The sequence below is a fragment of the Danio rerio genome, chromosome 7 (assembly GCF_049306965.1).
Source record: "Danio rerio strain Tuebingen ecotype United States chromosome 7, GRCz12tu, whole genome shotgun sequence".
NCBI lineage: Eukaryota > Metazoa > Chordata > Actinopteri > Cypriniformes > Danionidae > Danio > Danio rerio.
Window position 1 is genome coordinate 52862876 of NC_133182.1, and position 26276 is coordinate 52889151.

Here is a 26276-nt window from a genome sequence, read left to right on the forward strand (position 1 = left end):
TCTGTCCTTTTCTTCTTTCACTTACCATAGAACACGGTGGTCCTCACTAAAACATTGTTCTCTGTATTCATATCTATTCAAAAGTAGCATTGCCAATAAAACTAGATTTTATCCATAGTGCGATTGCCATTAACATACAACTAATCAACATTATATTACTAGCATTCATGTTGTTATTGTTACAACTTAAAAGTCCACAGTTGACCTTACTAGCTAGTTAACCCATTGTACTATTGCACATTCCAGTTTTGAACAGTGTTGCCATTTGGGGACACATTTGATTGATTTAGAAAAAAATAATTATATGAAAACTTTTCTTGTGAACATGTCATCATAACTTACTGGAGGTGCTGTCTCAGATTTTTGTTGTTGATCAGACATGATTTGATCCTTTGTTTATATTGATTTTTTTTTTTTTTTTTTTTTGTATTCAGCAACTACGCACAATAAAACGCCAGTCTGTCAGAAATCACGCCACAGAAAAACACTGCAGGTCAAGTGACCACAACCAAAGCACATCACTAGTTAACTAAGGTCTTCTCTTTCCAACGAAACAATTTGAATGTCAGTCTTAAAGAAACAGTTGCAGGGAAATTAACATAAATATCATGTTGCTATATGGTAATGGGTTAGAGGTAAAGAGGACAGAATAATACAGCCTGAGAAATTATTACATCTATAGGTAATGTACATAAATAAAAACTCAACATGTGTTTGTACTGTATGATTATGTGAACCTGTTGTTCATCACATTGTGGAGACCAAATGTACCCTCAAGTATCGCAATACCATTCATTTTTGACTTTGTGGTGATATTTTTTGTTCCCCAGGAGGAAAATCATCTAGATTAAAGTATTTTAAAAGTGTAAAACTGCAGTTATCTGTGAGAGGTGGGTTTAGAGATATTGTTGGTTCAAGGAGAATTTACATTATTAATTCGGTCATTTTCCTTTGGTTTTAGTCCCTTTATTCATCAGGGGTCACCACAGTGGAATGAACCATCAGAATATACATTATATACAGTTTAAATCCATACATCTATAGGAAGTCCCCGTAAAACACGAAAACCCAACAGGTGTGTTTGCGTGTGAACATATGTGTAAGTCATGTGTCGTTCTCCACTCTGAACGACACATGACTGCACAAAGCCATGCGACTTATCCAACTTGTGACCACATTTTTAACAGAGATTTTGCCTGAAGCCACTAATACTGGATTATAAAGGGGAGTAAGAGAATGAGTACGGATAAATAAATAGGGGTACAATGAAGGGAACCAGAAAAAAAGTAGGTTAGGAAGCTGGAACTGGCCTCTCTTCTGCAGATCTCTTGTTCACCACTATTTGCTCTGACAGAAACAGGGCAGGAAATACACAGTGAGAGATTCAGATACAAGTAGAGACTGAGAGAGAGAGAGAGAGAGAGAGAGAGAGAAAGAGAGAGAGAGAGAGAAGCAAAAATCAAGCACACACAGACAAATCCTGACCAAATATAGGCCTGAGTATATAAGTGTTTCAAGACCAAGGTGAGAGTAAGACAAGAGACTTTTAGGGGTTGAAAACAAGAGTGAAACTGAGGTTATTCTCAAATCCCCTCTGAAAGAGCCACTGGTACTGCCTAAAAATGAATATTTAAACATTGGCTTCCGCAACTTTTCTTTGAAATATTTTCTTCTTTCTCAAGGGTCACCACACTGGAAAGAACCACCAATATTTAATCAATAATCATTACTCATTCATTTATCTTCCTTCGACTTAGTCCCTTTATTAATCTGGGATAAATGAATGGAATTCATGGAAATCTGGCGGAATGAACCGCCAAATTATTCAGGATACGTTTTATACAGAGGATGCCCTTTCAGCTGCAACCCAGCACTGGAAAACACCCATACACACTCCTTCACACACATACACTACAGCCAATTTAGCTCATCCAATTCACCTACTGTATAGCGTATGTGTTTGGACTGTGGGGGAAACCGGAGCACCAGGAGAAAACCCACACCAACACGGGGAGAACATGCAGAATCCACATAGAAACGCCCAGGGACCCAGCTGGGACTTGAACCAGGGACTTTCTTGCTGTGAGGTGACAGTGCTAACCACTGAGCCACCGTGACCACCTCAGTAACCGTTATATAACTAACAATAACATTTATCAACAGACTTTACTATTGAATTGGTACAATTATAACTGCATAAATTATGAGCATTAAATTCAATACATAGAATAAAGAAATACAATGAAAAATAAAATTACTACCCCTTCAAAATTTACCCCTAAGAATTGGGACAGCACTACGGCACCTGCACATGTCATCATATGTCATCGCAGTCTCATGCTTCATATGAGATCAGACGATCGCGACTGCTCTAGTTATTCCATCAGAGTATTCCTGCTGAAGTATTTATCTTCAGGAAATCACTAATGGCAGATATTATGTTATCATAACGATCTAATATGGTAATCAGATTGTAACTATACTGTGTATTTACACAGTGGCCATATTCATCTATGTAAACACACCAAAATAACATTAACATTACAGCAGACACTGTAAAAAGCTCTTTCCGACCCACTAGACTTTTCTGACAGGGTATTCCAGTGTCATCGAGTGTCAGTATGTTGTGAGATTACAATACAGGAGTTATGATTATAGATTGCAAAATTTAGCGGTTTATATTTTTAGCCTTTTTTTTAAAGCATCACGTTAAAACATGTACGCGGTTATGAATAAACTAAAACATGTGCTTATTTCTTGTAAAAATTTGTAATAATGACAAAAAAAAACTAATTTGGGGATCTCCATACTTCCGGGTGCAGTGATTTTGCCGCTGTGGCTGGTGTATTCTGAGAATTTTTTTTACCCCTTGGTTTTGAGTGTAATCCTGAAAAATCTTGGGACTTGGGACACCCCTACTCCTTGACGTGAACGCACAAAACGAGGGGATGGGCTAAGGGATAGAATTGGGATTGGGCCTTAATGTCATGTAAATCATGGTAATATTTACTTGTTGACTTGTTTATTGAACATGTGTAAGAAATTACAAAAACACTTTAAATTAATGGTAAATTAGTTCATGTATTTACTAACACAAACAAACAATTAGCAACATATTTATTACGTATTTATTCAACTTAATTAACTAATGTTAACAAGCACAACTTTAGATTTCAATAATGCATAGCTAATGTTAAACTATGATTAATAAATGCTTTGCAAGATTAGAAAATACATTAACTAACATTAATCATTAAAGTATTACCCAAAAACGGATAAAATCACAAATAAAATATTACACTCATTAAAACAGCTCTACTGTTCTTATAGAATACTTAATTTTATTATAGGTTTTAATATAAAATACAATATATAATTCAGAGAAGTGAATTTGTTTTACTCATACAGTATCTTGATTAAAAATAACAGTAAGAGCATACATTTTCTCAAATTGTACTAACATGTTTATAGGCTAATACAGTTTGGTTCAAAATCTTAAAAGCAAGTGATCTGTGCAGATTTATGGGTCTTTAATGGCACACTGGCAAGCAAATAATTACTGTACCTTATAATTATCTTATACACAAGAACTAGATGGACAGCAGGTGGCAATACAGAAAGCAGAGAAGGATAATCCAATCTCTCTCTCTCTTTTTTTTTCTACAAAGGCTGATCCTGTCCCTGTGGACATCAGGCTCCTTTGTCACCCGCTTTTCAGGATGCTTAACCCACCTGGCGAACTGAAAACATAAGCCACATATGTGCGTTTAGGTCCCTTTCCTGTAAGTCAAGCAAACCTCCACAACAAGGAGCAACAAGCCCCTCTCAAAAGCACACCTTGACATTCCTGTGCAGCTTGTTCAGTGGAAATGAATTGAGCTTTTTGAAGCAGGACAAAGAGTGCAACTTAAGGCGAAATCTCTGAGCACACATATCCACACACACACACACACACACACACACACGCACAGCCCTGCAGGCAAGAGGATGGGATCCATTTACGCACTTACCCACAGAAACCAATGGGGGTCTTGCCTCCTATCCTACTGTTTTCTTCCAAAGTAAAAACTGAAAGCAGTCTGACGCACTTGAAGTGTGTTTGTACATGTGGTTTTATGTTTGGGCAAGTCTTCATAACTTTATTACACTGTTTTATGCAAATTTAGTTACACTGACTTTGCACCTAGCCCAAATTAAGTGAAGTTTTTAAACTAATTTCGAGAGGAGCACGTGATATAATTGACAGCAGCTGGCCACCTATCTACACTCATTAGTTAGCCAATCAGATCTATCCTAACCCACTATAAGTAGCCTAGCTAGACATTACTCCCTTATCTTCGTTTTCCGAAGAAACCCCCCATCCACCCCTTTCTCCTCCTTTTCTCCTTTACAAAAAGGGGAGCTCTCGAGAACCACCTGATCTCGTACTCCCCTCACATGCTCTATGGACCTGGCGGGAGCCCTGGGCTCAACTATCTCCGAGCTCAGGGTTCTCTCCCGGGACAGCATGCCAAACCTGCTTACAGCTGTCAAGCAATATCTAAGTGTGAACTCTTGAAATGTCTGGGTAGAATAACATGAACTATTAACATACGGGTCAAGCTGAGATTTATGGATTTGGAAGGATTTATTTAGCCTTATAGGATAAAGTATTTAGGTAAGTTCTGCTGTGTGAAAAATAAAAAAATTTATAAAAACAATACATTTTCTCATTAAATCTCATAATGACCTACACTCGAACAATTACTTGAGTCTGCTTGTTCAAACAACTTAATTAAAATGAGCTAAAACATCACAATTTTTATGCTATTTGGAACAACTTAATTGTTTTGTTTATTTATTCATTAATTGTCTTTTCTACTTAGTGCATTTATTAATCAGGGGTCACCACAGCTGAATGAACCGCCAACTATTCCAGAATGTTTTACGCAGCAGATGCCCTTCAGCTGCAACCCATCACTGAGAAACCAATACACACTCATTTACACATACGCTAAGGTCAATTTAGCTTACACAATTCACCTACAGCACATCTTTGAACTTGTAGGGGAAATCAGAGCACCCAGAGGAAACCCACGCGAACACGGGGAGAACATACAAACTCTACACAGAAATGCCAACTGACCCAGCCGAGGCTTGAACCAGCAACCTTCTTTTAACTTAACTTTTTGGGTTTTATAGTGTATTTAAACTACTTCAGTTGTTGGCGAAGATGAATCATGATATCCGTCAGGTTCATTAATATCAATTCATGGCCTTAAACATGATGTACAGTTTCAAGAGCGACAACCACACCCAAGTATGCAGAAGCGAATGACCTGGATTATTGTTGTGTGCATGAACTCACTCCCAAATCATTAGCCCCATGGTAGCCATAGTAACGCTCCAGCGTCTCAAATGTTTGGTTTCCGCTATGCTTGCCCAAAAGAATATTTCAGCAACTACAGACTTGTTATTGTCTGCAGTTTTAATTAAATTACAGTAGAGTTGTTTTGTTTATGCTTGGGTGGCCGCTTCACAGAGTGCTCTCTTTATTGTGTGTTGCCATGTCTGCTTATTACAAGCATTTTTTGAGCTTGCTCATAAAGTTTACATTTACATTTAGTCATTTAGCAGATGCTTTTGTCCAAAGCAACTTCAGCAATTCAGCGATTCAACATGAAGAGCCAATTCACACAAGAAGTGCTAATTATCATATGAGCTGTTAGTGCTTAGAGAATTAAGTGGTAAAGAGAGGGGGAATATTTTAATAGAGAGAATGTTTCTATAGGTGGTTTGTAAAGCCCACTCACCTATGTGAAGCACACTTCATAAATACACAGTGTTTTAATAGGTGGGCATGGATTAATTTTTTAATCAAGATTAATCTCACTGTAATCTTGGATTTAATCTAGATTAATTTAGAGTAAAATGGCTCATTTGAATTCTGCCAAAGGCATTCAGAATATGTGTGCTACTCAAATAATGACTAAAAGTAAGTCTTTGAGAACGGGTTTCTCAAGCCAGGTGGCGCATTAGACCAGTGGCTCATCTCATTTTTTCCAAAATGCATCACAAACTGCTTGAGAAACTGTTCTACTGTGATAATTGGTGATGACAATAAATGATGTTCAGTAAGATGTACTTGTGTTTACTAACTGATTATTCAATGAAAAATGAATTTTAAACTGTAAGGCTACATAAGCTCAGAACAGCGTTTTTTGATCACCTTAATCCGACTAAAGTCATAACTGAGCTAATCAGAAATGGAATAAAGACATGTGGACTATGCATATAGGGACATTATTGAACTAAACATCGCAATTAAACTATTACCGTCATGTAGGACTTTTCGCCATATTTTCCGACAAGATCCACACATGCGGCTGTCAGTAAAGGTTCACACACACAAACACATCGTAAAATGCAGAAGTTTTTTTTCTTTTCATTTGGTGTGCGTTATTAAATTCCACAACACTCTCACCACTCTCCTTATTTGCGTCTAATACCCCAGTTTGTCACAGGTGCATGAATGAAATGTTCATTAGTTAAAGTGAAACTGTCAAACTGCTGTTAAAGTCACCCAAAATTACAGGAAACTCTTACATGAAAGCCCTTCATGTAAACACCTTAATTATATTATTTTCATGTCCATGTAAATGTAGTAAGTAGTGTCTTTGAAGTGAAAGATCCAGATGGGCATCCTGCTGATTTGATTCAGAAGGGCACTTTTTTTTCAGATGACTCACTGGTCATAAAATATCAAGGTGAAAGTCATCATAGCTTGCATAGAACAGACCCACCTCCCAACTTAACTTTGACAATAGAATAACAATGATTTTTTTTATCGCCCAATAGGAGTCTCGCATTAAGGCAGCACGTTTACATGTGGAACCGGGCTCGACAATAACAACTGCCCTATGGCCTTGGACCAGCTCGACTGGGTCAGTACTGCCTTGTCACTAAAGTTAAATTTGGCTTCGACTGTTTGTCAATTGAGTGCAAATAGGGTGCTTTCACCCCTAGACGTTTGTTTCGAAAGCTGTCTCATTTGCCCAGTTAGTGCAGTTTGTTTGGCAAATGTGAATCCCACAATCAAGCCAAATCCATGCCAAATCAATCGGTCCGAGACTGCCTGAATGAGGTGGTCTCGGCTGGATAGAAATAAAATCTGGAGCGGGTCGATTATAGTGAGAATGCAAAATGATTCAACAAACTAGACTATATCACAGTGCATTATGGCTGTGTAATAGCCATATATTCGGCTATATGAAGAGAGAATGATGAGTAGAGCGAGATGCCATCATTACTATCAGTAAATGTGCATTTCATGTTGAATACAAAAGTGAAAGCATGCTGAAATATTACCGAATGCTGTTAGGAAAATTGACCGAAATTACCATCTGATAATCTTTCCATATTTTAAATCTTATAATATTTTGTATTAGGCCTGTTGTGCTGTTCATTTCTGCACTGACACCATGAAATGATCTGACTGCAGTCTCGCTTCATCTGTTATTTCTCTCTGTAATTTAAGCTTATAATGCATAATTGTAGTCAATGTTTTTTAATAGATTGATTGATTGATTGATTGATGCAATAAATAGTTTTACAAAAGTTAACAACTGAAGTGTGGCTATGTATAAGAAAGTCTTAGCTCTCTGATATATATTTGGTGACGTTGTCTGTAGATGTCAAAATTAAAGTGCACATTTATATATTAGTGTTGGGCCGTTTTCAGCGTTAACATGCTGCATTAATGCGAGACTTTTATTGCGCGATAAAAAAAATATCGCAGTTAATCTATTCTCAAAGTATGGTTGGGAGCTGGGTTTGTTCTATGCAAGTTATGATGTCTTTCACCTTGATACTTTAGCGCGGATGCACTGTATACCTGACCGTTTGAGCTGTGCCATTCTGAATCAAATCAGTCTGGATATACTAAAAACATACCCAGGGCTAAGACAATATATTGAGGTCTTATGAAGTCGATCTGACAAGAGGAAGCTCAAGTTTTCATCTTGAATACACTCAGGACCATTTGCAGAGGCTCTGGATTAAAGGTAATATTGCTGTAAATAATGTTCAGTTTTTGACACAAACTGATCTTTTGCCTCTACATGTTTTTTTGTTTGTTTTTTTTTTACTCTCAAAGACACTGACTTCACTTATTCGTCAAGAACCACAGCTTCAGCTATAAATATCTTCATTAATGTTCAACTGAGAAAAAAAGTCACCTACTTCTTGGCTAGCCTGAGGGTGAGTAATTTAAGTTTTTTTTTTTAAAGTGAAATATCGCTGTGAAATAATCCCAGTTTTACTCCAGCACTCAGATTATGAGAGGGTGTGTAAAGTATAAGAATAAACACTACAGTTTTCTTTGAAAATATATATAATATTTGACTATATTATTACACTTATTTCCCAAAAAGTATAAAATAACCAGAATTGTTGACTTTGCGAGGCAATTAACACAGAAACCTATTGCCTTACACCATTCTAAGTTTTAACACAAAAATATCTGTAAATGAGCAGTTTTCCGTGTTTTTATGATTTAAGTTTTTACTTTTTATTTGTCCCTGTTTAGTTATGCTTTTGAATAGCATTATTGGAAATGTCGACAGAGCAGAGATCAAGGTCCCATAAAGTAATCCATAATCGTAAATAGATCAAAAACTCAAAATATTTCATTAATTTTCCTTCGGCTTTGTCTCTATTTCAAAGGTCGCCACAGCGGAATGAACCACCAACTATTCCAGCATATGTTTTATGCAGCAAATGCCATTTTAGCTGTAACCCAGTACTGAGAAACACCCATACATACATACTCATGCAGTACGGGCAATTTAGCTTATTCAATTTCCTTATAGGGCATCTCTGAACCATGGGGGAAACCAGAGCACCCGGAGGAAACTCACGCAATCATAGGAAGAACATGCAAACTCCACAGAGAAATGCCACTGACCCAGCTTGGACTCGAACCAGCAACCTTCTTGCTATGAGCTGACAGTGCTTACCACTGAGCTACCGTGTAGCCACACAAAATACTAAAACTGTAAATGATCAGATTTTCTTACAGTGTATAGTAGTTTGATTATTAACAGGCAGAACTATATAGAACCAGTAAGTTGCTTAGTAAAATGATACCGTGCTCCTAGTAAAAAAGGTCCCCTGGAGCCCTGCAGTAAAAGGTCAAACTGACAACCAAACCCATAAAACATTATGTGTGGTTTTAAATACTACTACTACTACTACTACTACTACTACTACTACTACTACCACCAATACTACTTCTACTACTACTAATAATAATAATAATAATTATAGGTAAAAAATAAAAGTGTGACATTTGTTGTGAAATTGAGACTGCTATGATTGCAATGAGATGTTTGGTCACCCTTGGATAACAACAACATGCACAAACAAAGACATGTCCAAGGCATCTGCATACATGTACACTTAAGAAACACACACACACTAGAGAGGCCACACACAGACACTGAGTGAGGTTAACCACCCGTTTCCCCTCACACTTTTGATATGTTTGTTCGCATTCCCTCGTTATTCTGCTGTCATCAATCTATTGACCCATATCAGAGCATGATGGGACAGAAAACAAGACTGAAAAGTAGAGAGAAAAAAAAATGAAAGCACATAAGATCGCGGAACGTTTCTCCTGCTCTCCTGTTACTCATTCGCTTTGCTAAGGGAAAGCAAAGCACTGAGAACTGAGTTAACAAAAGGCACTGGGAGATGAAGCTAGTGTACAGACCTCTCAACCATCTCAAATCCAGCTCCAGACTTGTCTTTCTTTACCTGCCTTTACAAAACTGCACACAGTTTGCATTCAGTTTAGGTTACACTTACAAATTTTAAGATGATTCTAACATTTTAACGTATCATAATTATCTATAAATTTTTGACATCCATGTTTTTTTATTTATTCATCATTCATTTTCTTTTCGGCTTAGTCCCTTTATTAATCTGGGGTCGCCAGGGTGGAATGAACCGCCAACTTTTCCAGCACATTTTTACACAGATGCCCTCCCAGCCACAACTCATCCCTGGGAAACATTCACACACTCATTCACATTTATACACTACAGACAATTTTAGCTTACCCAATTCACCTGAATCTCATGTCTTTGGACTGTATATGTGAGTGTGCTAGATAAATACAAATTGTGCGCAAACTGCAACATGTCATCAATATGACTACTGCAAGAACAAATAGTGTAAGAAAATTACTTTAGTACAAATAAACACAAGAATACAAAACCCATAAAGTCGATTGATGCTGCTTGTCATTGTGTATATGTGTCTATCCAAAGTAGCATAATGAAATTGATCAGTGAAAACATTTTTAAGCATCACAAATCCAGCTGCAGAATGTCGCACAAACATCTGACAGGAAACATGTAGTTTTGTTTCATGTCTTGTTTACAAGACGCAGTTACCAAGATAAACATGAAGAAGTGCACAGACATCTTTGGCATGCAGATGTGTTTGAGTTCCTTTATTTTATCCTTCACCTTTTATCCTTGTTTCTAAACAGCATTGCTCCTGCACTCCTTTTATTGGTGTCTGCTGGTCATATGTGTCCATTCCCACAGCTGTGTTTAAATTCTCAGTACTTCACAGTTTATCTCAGGCCAAACAACCTTCCCTTCCTTTACTATCAACTGCATATACATTTGGTTTTGATGGTCTCTTAAAACCCCTGGACCCCCCGCTGATGCGCACTGACCTACACATGTCTGATGTCATCCAAGTACAACAAAAAGCTGAATGCACACAGCAGGCCTCAAAGGGCAGAATGAACTGGATGACATCACAGAAAATACTGAAACCTCTACCATGTGGAGATGGCTGTGGTTGCTTAGAAAGGCTTTCAGGAATGTTATAACTAGGCTGGTTTCAGGTTTGCAAAAATAAAATAAAATAAAATAAAATAAAATAAAATAAAATAAAATAGGTGAAGCTGTGGCGAAGTAGGTAGTGCTGGGTCGCTGGGTCACTGGTTCGAACCTCGGCTAAGTTGGCGTTTCTGTGTGGAGTTTGCATGTTCTCCCTGCATTCGCGTGAGTTTCCTCCGGCTGCTCTGGTTTCCCCCACAGTCCAAAGACATGTGGTACAGGTGAATTGGATTGAGTGTTTGTGGATGTTTCCCAGAGATGGGTTGCAGCTGGAAGGGCATCTGTTGTGTAAAAATTTGCTGGATAAGTTGGTGGTTGATTCTGCTGTGGCAACCCCGGATTGGTGAAGGGAAAATTAATAATATAATATAATATAATATAATATAATATAATATAATATAATATAATATAATATAATATAATATAATATAATATAATATAATATAATATAGCAAAAGCACAATATTATCAATGCAATATGGCTCATATTATAATAATAACAGTAGAGTTGATAAAGAGCCATATTGCGTGAATTCAAGAGAAATATTGTATTTTTACATCAGTTCCTATGCACAATTGTATTTAAAAATAAAAACCCTTTTGTGTCAGGGACTACTTTCTTCCACCATAGATTCAAATATTAAAGTTAACAGTTTCTTAGCTGAGTAAAAAACATGAGTTGTAAATCCAAAAGCCTCAATTTAGAATTAATACTGAAGAAATATTGTTTTAAGCAGAATATGGTATTATTTATTAAAGTGTGCTTATTCTTTATTAAAATGTTTGCACCGTGTGATTTTTATTTCAGTATGATTATGTATTTCCAACTGAAAATCATTCTCACCATTCTCTCAGAGCAAACCAAAGGTAAGAGGAACATGGTTAAGGATATTAATATACAGTACAGTTGCTAAGGAAGCCCTCAAGCTGATATCATCAGCCACTCGAAATGTGGGAGCATACAGGCAAAGATAGCATTAGCTCTACTGTAAAAGATCTGGGTGTTATATTAGACAGCAATTTAACTTTTGAAAATCATAGCTCCCATGCCACAAAAGCCACCTTCTTATATCTGAAAAAAATTGCTAAGTTACAAATTATGCTATCCATCTCAGATGCAGAAAAGCTAGTACATGTTTTTATGACTTCTAGGCTGGATTACTGTAATGCTCTGTTGGCTGGTTGCCCAGCATCCTCTATTAATAAACTTCAGCTAGTACAAAATGCAGCTGCCTGAGTTCTTACCAGGTCATGAAAATATGATCATATGACCCCAATTTTATCCTCCTTAACCTGGCTGTCTGTTAAGTTTCATATTGATTATAAAATATTGCTTCTTACCTATAAGCTTTAAATAATCTAGCTCCTGTTTATCTAACCAACCCCGTTTCGCTACAATCCAACCCGCACTTTAAGATCTCAAAAAGGCTTCTGGTAGTACCTAGAATAGCAAAGTCGAGTAAAGGAGGTCGAGCCTCCTCATTTATGGGTCCTAAACTCTGGAATAGCCTCCCTGATAATGTCCAAGGCTCAGATACACTCTTGCAGTTCAAAACTAGATTAAAGCACCTATCTGTTTAGTAAAGCATACACTCAATGCATCGCATAACGGTATGATGCATGAATGTGCTTCACGCAGGTAAGCTGGCTTGACGACCACCTGTAAGACACACTTCTCCTGTCTTAATGCACCAGACATTTTATTAAAAATACTCATTTGCTTTACATGTTTGCTTCTATGTTGTTTATGTACCTGCTATTTTCATTTATGACACTTCATTCTTGCATCTCTGGCCAGCCTGACCTCCTGCCGGTGACCTACTCACACCTGCAGTTTCTCCACGATGGACGTCCAGTGGAAATTTAGCCAGAAGGAAAAATGGTCGTGCCCAACAGAGCCTGCTTTCTCTTAAGGTTTTTTTTCTCTTCACAATTGTTGAAGTTTTGTTTATTATCATTATTCATTCATTATCAGTTTATTTCACACTATATATAGCCATGTGTTTCAGTCTCTGTTTGTTAGCCATTGAACTGTATGTCATCGTCATTATCTGCTCCTTGGTGGATTTCTTTGGACTGTGTTTTTTTTGACCCTGTCAGTCAAACACAGATTCGCCAGGTCTTGAAATGCTTCTGAACTGATCGATGCTTTGAATTGCTCTAATCACGTGACAAGGTGTTTTGAAACACTTTAGTCACTTGGGTGTTTTGGATCATGCTTAGGTGCAGTGTTTCGAAACTGCTTCGGGATCTCGACACTTTGTCGAAATGTCAGTTTCATGTCAGTCATCCCTAGTTCTAGCTAGTGATGGGCAAAGTGAGGTTTTATGAAACACAGAAACAGTCGAAGCAAATGTGTCGAAGCTTCAAAATGGTTTCTACAGTGACAACCCGTGGTCATTTATAAGTATTGCTCTGGAACAACTTTAGCAAAGGAATAATTACGCAAATTTAGGAATTAAACACCATGTTGTAAAATCGAAGTTTCAAGTGATTTAGTGTAGCGGTGAGAGTTCCTAACTAACATGCAGAGATACTAGGTTTGAATCCAGGGTGAAGCAGCTATAGATGTTTTTAAATGCTCTGTTTTTGTAACATGTTCTGTTTTAACATTGGTTTGACATCCAAATGAAAACTTTGTGGATAAATATGTCTTCTTTTGGTCATAAAAAGTAATATTAAAATACATCAAGTCATAATTTAGGTGTGTTGGTAGGTGAGGATTCGAACTCAGGCCATTTGCAGCACAGTTCCTCTGTGCACAAGCGCAGTCCACTAGGCTACATAAGGCATTTTTTCTTCGACCCTGTCAGTCAAATACAGATTTGCGAGGTCAAAAAATGCTTCTGAAATGACTGATGCTTTAAATTGCTTTAGTTACGTGACCTGGTGTTTCGAAACACTTTAGTCATGTGACCTGAGTGTTTCGAATCACCTTAGTCATGTGATCTGTGTATTTCGGATTATGCTTCGGTGCAGTGTTTCCAAACTCTGGCCCTTCGGGTTCTTGACACGGTGTCTTAATGTCAGTTTTACGTCAGTTATTCCTAGCTCTAGCCTTTGTTTTTGTTTTTTGTTTCATTTAAATAAATTAGTAGCATGTGGATCCGCCTCTCGCCTTTTCCCTGGACCACCGTGACACGCTTTTAACATAGAGTTTAACATAGAGTTAGCCTAGATTAAATATTTATTATAATAGTTAGGCTCATAAGCAAAAGCAAAAATTAAACAACAGTTTTAATTATGAGAAGGATTTAATATGTCATCAGCAGACATTTTGGACTTCTGAAACTGCTGCCCATGGGCACATGACATCATACGCGGAAGTCTGGGCACGTTCACTGAAGGCATGCAGGGTTTCAGAAGTACAACACTCTGGCAAGCCTCAGCACCTGCCTACATCAGGACGCTGCTTCAACAGGTTCTTCACAGCTTGTGTCTGAAGGTCTTACAGGCTCCCACAAATGTTCAAGCACAGATCTATGACTCCTCTGATCCAAAGGTAATAAATCAACAGTGGGTGAAGGTAGCATGCACTCTGGCAGTAAAAAAAAGTGAATTCTTCTCTACTGATCCCAGAATAGCTGCTTCTCACACTTTCACACTGCTGCCAGAATGATGACTACATCCAGATCAGGCTGAGGTTTCTCCTCGCTCACTGTTGACAATGTAAGTTTAGCTTGCCTGACGTTTAGAGTCATCATTCCTCATCACTCTTTTACAAGTCTTCACATTTTCACAGCCAGACCAAGACATAATCGACTGAAAGCATCATTTCAAAGCATGCCTTCATTGCTACAGTATAGTATTGCATTCAGTCTATCTAACTCAGGGTTTCTAAGGTTTTATAAGGGTAAATTTAAGTTTTTTTAAAGACATTTTTAAGACCAAGAAATTTAAGCAAAAATTATTAAAAGTGAAAAAAATACAGCAATGTGTTGAGAACAATAAATATATTAAAAATACGACCTAAAAAAACTTAATTAACTTAATTTAATTTTACAAAAAGTATGTTAAGAATGTGGAAATAACTTTCGTTTCAGCTCAGTCCTACTGTATATGTATACCTTTATGACAGTGGTAGTAAAATGTGCTGCTATAAATACATAAATACTCATCATGTGCTTCCTAGACATTATACTTAGTGACATAGTGTGTTTTATATATATTTTTGGAATATCTAATCAATTCCATGTGTGTTTTATAAAAAAGGTCAGGAGAGGTTTTCTTCAATGTCAAAAATATTAGTAATTTATTGGATACAAATTAATAATTCGATACAGAGAATACTGGTATCCTCAATGCAATGCAAGGGTTAGATTCAGGATGTGCGCAAAAATGTTCATTTCCTGACTCAAGCTTTTATACACAGCTGATAATAACAAACAGTGTTTAGTGGAATCAGTCACTTGTCAATCATTCTCTAGTTCATACATACATACATACATACATACATACATACATACATACGTCCTCTTTTTCTACAAATTCTCTGCACAACATTAAAAGCATAAGCCTTCTCAACTACAAATATTCTGTGGTTATTTTCAACCCATCTCTGCTAATTGTCACCGACTCTGTCCCAGTCATTCCCCTCGCTGGCCAGCAGAGGTCATCCTCACCGGACTTCTAACATTATGGCTGCGTCCGAAACCGCCTACTACTCAGTAGGTACTGCATTTGAATTTAAACGTACTACTCGGCCGTTAGAAAAGTATGTTCTATACAGTATGAATGTGAAAAGTATGAATGGAATTCGGACGTACTACATCCGCCATTTTGTCATGGTCACATGACCTACCTGCGTCAGTTGCGTCGCCTCACATCATTCGTGAATTCTCTCACGGGGCATTATGGGATAGCGCAGCGTGCATGGGATGCGCACTTAAGAATCTCGCCAGAAGTAGTAAGTCATTCGGGTACTTCTCACCTACTGATTTTCGAATTCTATGAATTTGGACATACTACTCGGCTCGCATACTGATTTTAGCGTACTATATAGTATGGAAGTATGCGGTTTCGGACGCAGCCTATGTCATCCCAAAGACTGATTGCCACACACAACTGCAGCTCATCTCATTGATCACCTCATGGCGAAGTCTTGTTCTGCCCCTGCAAACACTACTGAGTGTTCTACTTCTTGCCTGCTTTCCCTGTTGTCAACCCGGAATGATTATTGACCTTGTCTTGTCTGCCGCCTGTCTCGAATCCAGCCTGAAACCCGACTCTGATCCTAGCCGCCTGCCTCTGACCCATGCCTGCTTATTCACTCTGTGTTTGCCTGCCGCCAGCCTATCGACTGAATACAACTGTGTTTGATGTGAGTTTGCACACGAGTAACATCTGTGTGCTCTTTATTAAACTCTTGTTTAATAAACATACTGCAAATGGATCCCTCTGTGTCAGACCCTTCGTTACAATAATAGAAAATAGAAAATTTAAGTTAATTTTAGACAATCAGACCTTTGCATTTCTATCAGCTTCATTTACTTCTTCAAAATTGCATCATTAGTATGCAAGGCATATCACACTCAAGAGAAGAAGTTTAGTTAATAAATCACCTTTAAGCAGATACAATGGTTTAATGAAAAGAAAAAGAGACAAAAATATTTAAAAACGTGTTTTTCCAACAATATAATACCTATAAAATTATAACTTCTATCTTTTTAATAGAAATATTTGATACTAGGCCACACAATTTAAAATTTTTGTTGAGGTCAATTAGTAAATGAAGACAGTTGTCATTCTTGCCGTTGTTTTTAGTTACATCAGTTTGCCAGCGATCAGAGTAGAGGCAGGTAGAGTGTGTTATAGAGCTTATATATATATATATATATATATATATATATATATATATATATATATATATATATATATATATATACACACACACACACACACACACACACACACACACACACACATACATACAGATGAAGTCAGAATTATTAGCCCCCTTTGAATTTATTTTTCTTTTTTAAATATTTCCCATGGCGTTTAACAAGGCAAGGAAATATTCACAGTATGTCTGATAATATTTTTTTCTTCTGGAGAAAATCTTATTTGTTTTATTTCAGCTAGAATAAAAGCAGTTTTTAGTTTTTTAAAGACCATTTTAAGATAAAAATTAATAGCCCCTTTAAGCTTTATTTTTTTTAAATAGACAAGAGAACAAACCATCATTATACAATAACTTGACAAAGTGTCTTGAAAAATATCTAGTAAAATATTATTTACTGTCATCATGACAAAGATAAAATGAATCAGTTATTAGAAATGAGTTATTAAAACTATTATGTTTAGAAATGTGTTGAAAAAATTTTCTCTCTGTAAACCGGATATTGGGGGGAAAAAAATTGGGGGGCTAATATTTATATTTAATATATATATATTGGGCCCCCAAATCACTAAGTCGGCCCAACAAAGCATTCCACAGACATTTGAAATGCGATTGGAAAAAGGGAAATCTGTAATTATAAAGTACAACAACATCTTGAATCAATGTAGTATTACAGCTCATTCTCAAGCAAGGTGAACGTTCGAGGTTACTAAAGTAACCCTTCGTTCCCCGAGGAGGGGAACGGAAGCACTATAAGTGGATTTGATTGTAAAATCCACGCATTGGGAGGTTCGGTTCAGAAGCTACTCGTCTGAAAGAGTATTGAACGGGCCAATTAAGAATGAATTGGCAGCGCAAGCCTGCGCAGGTGAGCGGCATAAGCAATCAACTGAGTATATAAGCTCACCTGGCGCAGCAGACGCTATCCTTTTTAAGCTGAAGAGACTTTCAACAGCTAAGGGACAGTCATTATGGCGACGGAGTATAGTGCTTCCGTTCCCCTCCTCGGGGAACGAAGGGTTACTTTAGTAACCTCGAACGTTCCCCTTCGGGGGGAACTTCAGCACTATAAGTGGATTTGATTGTAAAATCCACGCATTGGGAGCCCATTGAAAGCGCCATAATGACTGCACCTTACCAACACCCCCGATGAGGAGATAGTCAAGCAAGCGTGACGCACCCACATCATGGGGGGCGCGGTCCTCCAACGTGTCCCTGGCCCTAATTTATCCTACTTCAACAGAAGTTTTACGGATTTATATATATTTTTTGGGAAGTCGTGAGCATCTAGATAATTCTAGGAAAATACGACAGTACGTTGGGAAGCGTGCAATCCCGATAGGGAGGACGCTGCGGAGGCCATCCGTTACCCAAGGGGGGATAGATGGCAGAATTTACATATGGACTAGCCCTAAAAAGGGGGAGTACGCATAGCAAAAGAGTGGTTAGCGGGGAGGGAAGACACGGGTCCGCCCAGGGGGGGGGGGACTTAACCGTGGCTGAATAAGCATATGGGATCGCCTAGTGGGGACCACGCATAGCAGGCACCTTTACCCAAAACGCGGGCTGACCAGCGGGCAGACCTACAACGTAGTGGGCCAGCAAGTGACTCCTCCGCTGAGTCAGTGCTGGGGGCCACGGAGGAATCTGCAGGGCTCACCTGACGGGGAACTTTACTGACAGATAAAAAGGCGCACGTATCTCCGTGTTAGGGAAAATGGCGCAGCAAGCGTGTTTCAACACCCTACCGAATTGTTTCCTCAATCACCAAGGGTTACCTAATACCCTTGAGGAAACCGGCTCCACTCGCAGATTGTAAAACCTTGCAAATGTGTTGGGTGTCACCCAGCCCGCAGCTCTACAGATGTCTGTTAGAGGGGCGCCGCATGCGCGCGCTCGAGAGGATGCGAAGCTCCGAGTGGAGTGCGCACGCGCTCTCGGGGGACGCGGCTCATCTCGGCTCTGATAGTGAAAGAAAGGCATCCACAATCTAGTGGGAACTTATTTCGGTACGGCACTTCCCTGCTGCCGACCGCTATAACAGACGAAGAGCTGCTCAGATGATCTAAACTCTGAGTGCGGTCCGGATAATACGCAAAACGCGAACTGGACAATAAATAAGGGCTGGGTCTGCCTCCTCCGAGGGCAGCGCTTGCAGGCTCACTACCTCGTATTAAAACGGAGTGGTAGGAACCTTGGGCACATATCGCGGGCGGGGTCTCATACGTGAGAGAAGCCAGCCCAATTACAGGCACGAGTCACTGACCGAAAAATGCCTCCGGGTCCCCGACCCTCTAATCGATATCAACGCGACCAGCAGAGCTGTCTTCAGGGACAGAAGATACTGAGTCGAGGATCGAAGGGATCTGACGCGGCTTGTGTAGCGAGGGCGAGATCCTAAGAGGGCATGAGAGGGGGCGGGGTGGATTAATTCGCTTAACGCCCCTGAGGAACCGGATGATGAGGTTATGCGTTCCCACGGTGCTGCCAGCCACCGCGTTATGAGAGCGGAGATGGCAGCCACGTAACCTTGAGTGTGGAGGGCGACAGCCTGCTCTCCAACTTTTCTCGGCGTAAAGAAAGCACAACGCTGATCTGGCAAATTACGGGGGTCTTCTCAGCGAGAGACACACCATTCAGTGAATAGACTCCACGTCAGGGCATAGGCGCGCTCGGGGAGGGGGCTCTAGCCCGAGTGACGGTATTAGCCACCGCAATCGGAGGTTACCTAAGTCTTCCTCGCGTCTAAAAATCTCTTCAAAGATCGGCGAGGGTGCCAGGTGGTGCCCTGTCCCTGAGAGAGTAGGTGCTCTCTCGAAGGGACTGCCAGGGGAGGGCTATCGCGAGGGAGAGCTCTGACATCCAGGTCCGGTTGAGCCAGAGGGGCGCAACCAGCAACCTGTTCCTCGTCCTCCCTGACCATGCACAGTAACTGCGCGAGCAGGCTCACTGGGGGAAACGCGTATTGCGCGTGCCCCGAGGCCAGCTGTAAGCCAGTGCATCCGTGCCGAGAGCACTCGGTCAGGGAAAGAACAACTGGCAATGAGCGATCTCGGGGGAAGCAACAGATCGATCTGGGCTTCCCCGAATCGCGCCCATATCAGCTGAACAGACTCGGGGTGGAGTCTCCATTCTCCAGGACGCAAGGCTGCCGTGAGAGCGCATCGGCTGCACGGTTGAGCTTGCCTGAATATGAATGGCGTGCAGCGATTTCAGCCGCGGATGACTCCAGAGGAGCAGACGGCGGGCGAGCTGAGACATGCGGCGAGAGCGCATACCCCCTATACGGCTGATATACGCCACCGCCGCCGTACTGTCCGTCCTGACCAGCACGTGTTGCCGCTCCAACACCGGAAAAAAACGGTGGAGAGCGGGGAACACTGCCAACAGCTCCAGGCGATATGCCAATGCAACTGGGTACCTTTCCACAGGTCCGCAGCCGCATGCCCGCAACGCACAGCCCCCCAGCCCGTGTTGGAAGCGTCTGCTGAAACGACAACAAGACTGGACGCCTGTTCTAGAGACACCCAGGCCTGTAGGAACGAGGGGTCGCTCCAAGGGCTGAGGGCGCGGCGACACAGCGCAGTAACAGAGACTCGGTGTGCGCGCGCGTGCCATGCGCGTCTGGGGACTCGATCGTGAAGCCAGTGCTGAAGTGGTCTCATATAGAATAATCCGAGCGGCATGAAGCGGCTGCGGATGCCATATGCCCCAGGAGCCTCTGAAATTGTTTCAGTGGGACCACTATTTTACTGTCGAGCTCTCTCAGACAGTACAGCATCAGCTGAGCGCGCTCTCCGGAGAGGCGCGCTGCCATGGTGACCGAGTCCAGCTCCAGCCCGAGAGAAGAGATCCTCTGCACGGGGGCGAGTTTGCTCTTTTCTCGGTTGACCTGAAACCCCCACAGGTGGAAGTGCCAGAGCACTTTGTCTCTGTGCACAATCAACTCTGTGCATAATCAAAAGAGAGGGCAATTCAGCCAGTCGTAAAGAAATTGAGTATGCAGATGCCCGCGAGCCGAAGGGGCGCTGAGGCACCCTCCGCGGGCTTGGTGAGGACCCGCGGAGACAGAGAGAGCCCGAAGGGGAGGGCTTTGTATTGCCAAGCTCGACCTTCAAACGCAAACCGCAGAAACTGTCGGTGGCGAGGAAGAGTGGAGACATGGAAATACGCGTCCATCAGGTCTAATGCTGCAGACCAACCCAGAGGACGAACGCACCGGAGGATGCGCTTCTGCGTGAGCATTCTGAACGGCAGCTTGTGCAGGCAGCGGTTCAAAACGCGCAGATATAGGATTGGCCGTGACCCACCGCTCTTTTTGGGCACGATGAAGCGTGGGCTGTAAAACCCGCTCTCCATCTCGGCTGGAGGGAGCGGCTCGATTGCATCCTTCGCCAGGAGGACAGCAATCTCCTCTCGCAAGACAGGGGCGGACAGGGGGCTGACCCTGGTGAATACACACCCGTGACTTGGGGGGCCGTTTCGCGAACTGAATCACATAGCCGAGTCTGATTGTGCGTATGAGCCACCGCGAAGAGCTGGCCCGCGCTAACCAGGCAGGCAGAGCTCTCGCTAATGGACTCATCGCTACAATCGCTGACGTACCAGCAGTGGGGCAGCGCGGAGTGGGTGTGCTGATCCGGGAAGCTCGCGGGTCCCACGGAAAAGCTGAAGGTGAGATATTTGCTCTCACTCCAAACCCGAGCTCCGGAGGGGAGGCTCGAGGGGTGGGAGAAAGGAGACCGTCCTCCCAGCGCTCGTGAGCCACTGGCGAAACGCACCGAATCTGCAAGCTAGAAAGCATAGCGTCCCAGACTGGCAGATTTCGGGCTGTCACATCTGGGGAAGTGAAAAGTGCCCTTTCATAATGTTTTCATGGCAGTAAAAAGTGCCGTTGGAAATGGGGCCCCGCCCTCCAGCGGGGAAAGAGCAAGTTCCCTCTTCTCCAGATGGCCTGTCCCAGGGGCGCTTCGCGGTCCGTTGCCGGACTTAGCGGCGTTCTGGGCAGGGGGGCTGCCTGCTTCCGAGGTGCCCGACGCGCTCGCTTCGCCTTAGGCGTGTGCGGGGGCGGAGCAGCTCTCGTAGGCGGGCGCCTTCGGCGAGGAGCAGGTATGAATGGCACGGCGGGCGGAGCGGGCTACGGACCGCCGATAAGACATCACCCACCAACTGCTCTCTCACCGCCTTGAATTCCTGGGTGAATTCACAGACAGTGTCGCCGAACCTGGCTGGGGATATGGGGAAGTCAAGAAAGCGGACTTTGTCGACTTTGCGCATATCAGCCAGGGGTGGCGCTCCTGGACCACTAATGTGGACATCGTCCTCCCCAACGCACACGCAGCGGACTCAGTAGTCCGAAGAGCTAAGTCGGCGGCGGTGCGAAGCTCGTAAGCCTGGGTTGGACCCACCCTCGTGCAGCTCGGCCAGCGCCTGCGCTTGGTAGCGCTGGTAGGTGGCTATCGCATGCAAGGCGGAAGCAGCCTGGCCCGCAGCTATGTAAGCTCTAGCTCCGAGGGAGGTAGATAACTTACAGGCTTTGGATGGGAGACGAGGCGGACCCCGCCAAGAAGAGGCGCCGCGCGGATTTACCGCCATCGCGCACTCAACCTGAGGAATCGCCACATACCCCCTGGCTGTTTCACCGTCAAGAGTGGTTAGGGTGGAGGGACACGCAGCACGAGCAGAAAAAAGTGCTTTACAAGACCGCGTGAGCCTACTGTGCACCTCCGGGAAGAAGGGAACGCCCCTCTAGTCGGTCCGGCCGCGGAGCTGGGGGATAAACCATCTCCAACCCACGGCCGAAGCAGCCCGGGAAAGCACGGCTAACATGTCCGTTTCAGGATCCGTAGTGACAGCGCTCACCAGCCCGAAGGGGGCGAGCGGGTCTGGATCATCATCGGACAATGAAAGCCCACCCTCCGATGCCGCGGTGGACATCTGGTCTCCGGTGTCATCGGGCGTAAGGGCTACCATCTGTTAGACGGATCGCTTCCTCCGCCCGAAGCTTGGATGGAGCGCTTAGAGGAGCGGGAGGTCCGCGGGCCCGTGGGCGACGGATTATCTCTCGCTGAAACCCTCAGATCTGCCCGAGTGCCCGCTGCAGAGCAGGGGACAACTGGGGTGGTTCGCCTTTTTGCAAAGGCTAACCGCGATCTTGCGCAACAGTCATGGCATCGCGATGACGACATGAACTGCCCGCGAGCAGCGCATTAACATGCTGGACCCCCAGACATGTAACACAGTGCCCGCGCCCATCATCCGAGGACAGGAAACCACCGCATCCAGAAACGCACAGTCGGAGCGCCGTCCTGATAAGGACGTGCTGCACGACTGTGTTGCTCTTTCTGTGAAGTTTGCAACTTTATACGCACCGCTCTGGAGGACCGGACCCAAAGAACGCCAGGCAAGGGAGAAACCCAGCTCGACCGTCTGCCACTGCGTGTACACACTCTGGACCGGGAGAATGCTCTCGTTCGCTCAGAATCGCTGGTCACAGCAGGAGGAACCCTCATCGACTCGATCAGAAAGTCTCTGAAGCGAAAAGGATAGCGTCTGCTGCGCCAGGTGAGCTTATATACTCAGTTGATTGCTTATGCCGCTCACCTGCGCAGGCTTGCGCTGCCAATTCATTCTTAATTGGCCCGTTCAATACTCTTTCAGACGAGTAGCTTCTGAACCGAACCTCCCAATGCGTGGATTTTACAATCAAATCCACTTATAGTGCTGAAGTTCCCCCCGAAGGGGAACACTAAAGGTGTCAAATGAATTATGCTTGTGCTCCACTTTAAAATTAAACACGAGGAACCAATTTTTCATCAAAATTAATGCCATGATCATATGAATTTAAATGTCTTGCTAAAATGCCTGCTAAAATGTCTTGCTTGCTTTGAAAAGTCTTAAATCAAGACTTTTTAAAGGCGTCAATTCACAGAAAATTAATTTAGGAACCTTTTCAAAGCTAATGGAATCAATGCAATATACAGTAGTTGTCTAACTATACCTTGATGAACTGAAGATTTAGACCTCCAGTTCTTTTGCTGTTAAAGGCAGAACACTGACTTGATTTGACTCGCTGCGCTGCAGAGTCTTACGATAGTAGTTCAATATTTAGTATTTTTATGTTTTTAAAATTGTTTTTCTAGCAAGATTCAATGCAGAGCACATAACAGAGAGCAGTGTCACTGCTACCTGTGTGAACATTACCCATTTATGTGCAATCACGCTGATGAAAGGTGAGGCACAGGCCTCGTATCTCCGGGCTGTAATTTCCAAAGTGTTGGGATGCTAATAACCCTATTTGAACTGGAAGCAGCAAGCAACAAAACAGTAAGAGCTTTTCCTTTCTCTGTTCAGAGGACAATCCCACCCAAAAAAGAGGATAAGCAACGGTGATCAAATTTACAGTCAAAATTCAGTCAAATCAATAAAATTTATTTAATCATTCATTCTTTTTCTTTTTGACTTAGTTCCTTTATTATTCAAGGGTTGCCACAGTAGAATGAACTGCTGGCTTATCCAGCATATGTTACGCACCAGATAACATTCCAGCTGTAACTCATCACTGGGAAATACCCACACATGTACACACTCATACACATACACTAAGGACAATTTAGCTTACAATTTAGCTTTTATATACAAGTCACCTGTAGCGCATGTCTTTGGACTTTGGACCAACATGGGGAGAACATGCAAACTCCACACAGTAATGCCAACTGACCCAGCCAAAGCTCGAACCAGCGACTTTCTTGCTGTGAGACATTTGTGCTCCCTACTGCACCACAGTGACGCCAATTATTCAATTAAATTTATTTAATGTATTATTTAATGTATTATTAACAATGTTATAATTGCTTGCTAACATAAAAAAAGTTTAAATGCTTAGATACTATGGACAGCCTAGAAACTGAATTGATCTGAACTGAATAGAATTTCATTTAACTGAATTTAATTTAATGCAATGTGTTGGGGAAAGTCTAATGCTTACCAAGGCTGCATTATTTAATAATAATTAAACTGCAATTTTTAATAAATCAATCACCATTAGTTCAATCTTTAGTGCCACATGGTGCTACAGAAATTTTTTTAATATACATATTTGCAGCTTAAAAACATTTTATATGTTTTACGATTTTGCAGAATTGAACAAAGTTCAAAAGAATAAATGTGGCTTGAATTTGAACATGAGAATTTAAGACATTTTACAGAGCAATTTAATGCATGATTGCTAAATAAAAGTAAGTTTTTAAGTAAGTTCAAAAAAGAAATGTACAAATAAAAAAGGATGACAATCTTAAATAGTAAAAAATCTAATTAATAAATATATTTTTATTTCTTTATCCAAGCTAAAGACAATTGCATTCTAGGATTTTCACAATGAGCAGAATTGTATTAAATATGTATGCAACTATTAAGACATCAATATTTCAAATGTTTCGGTACAGTACAAGTGGCTCACCTGCCCTTCTCTCTTTGTGCATTGAGAGTCTGCCAGCTCTATTTATAGAATAATGTTTCAAAGTACTGGGATTATTTTTTGGCAACTTTACCAGAAAGGATAACCTGAATGCTGATAAATAATACTGAGAGTAAAAAACAGTAACAGTCATAAGTGCATATACTCTATACTGTACAACTGTGATTGTAGTGCTAGACCATTTTTTGTGTGTGTGAGGATATGTGTGTGTGTATCCTCCAAACGTTGATTGAGATATGTTGAGGAATTCCTCATCTCCTAGTTAATGCAAACATAGAGCTGGCATAATAGGAAACACTCACACACACACACACATACACACGCACACACCAACACCCTCTATATTGCCTGTCAGTTGTCATGTCTGGGCTGATTCAGCTGAGCTGGAGAGCTTTCAACTTACTGTGAGTCACAGAGCCCAAACTGAACACACAGAATTCAACAATACAGGGTGTGATACTAGGCATCACTGGATTGCACATACAGGCACGTGAATATGTTTTATATGCTTTGCCAGTGTCTATTCCTTCACTTGTTGGGGGTGCTGTAGAGCAAAATCTCAAAAAATAAAATTAAAGAAAAAAGGTTAAAATAAAAGAGAGAGAGAGATAGAGAGAGAGAGAGAGAGAGAGAAGTTTTTATGTGTTCACAAATACAGTAGAAATTCCAGAAAACTGATACACATACATTTACTTTGTAAGTCTGTGCTTCTGTATTTTTGCTGTTGTTGTTGTAGCTAAGTACAGTATACTGCCTAAAAACATTATTGAAACTTGAACCTAAACTGAAACACTATGAGCCCTATCATAGACCCGGCGCAATAAGGCGCAAGACGTGATTGGTCCGATGTGTTGCTATTTTCAGACCATCGCACCCGTAATTTTCCCGCTTTGCACCACGTTGTTTAAATAGCAAATCCATTTGCGCCACTTTGTGGACTCATGGGTGTGCTGGTCTAAAGAGGAGGTGTGTTAAGGTGCATTGTTGGCACATAGCTATTTTGAGGAACTTAAATAGAGTGCAAAATTGACCAGCTGAAAGCAGGTCTGAAGTCCAATGCAGAGCG

At 41.6% G+C, this 26276-nt stretch overlaps 1 protein-coding gene and 1 long non-coding RNA gene across 7 annotated transcripts in view; one reads left to right on the forward strand and one right to left on the reverse strand.

Moving 5' to 3' along the window:
- The window catches only part of col4a6 (collagen, type IV, alpha 6), a 182218-nt gene that overhangs the window by 98987 nt on the left and 56955 nt on the right, over positions 1-26276 (reverse strand). The window lies entirely within an intron of this gene.
- Positions 6757-14995, forward strand: LOC141375131 (uncharacterized). The gene is made up of 3 exons (XR_012382678.1): positions 6757-8042; positions 8135-8238; positions 12694-14995. It is a non-coding gene; the product is annotated as an uncharacterized lncRNA (long non-coding RNA).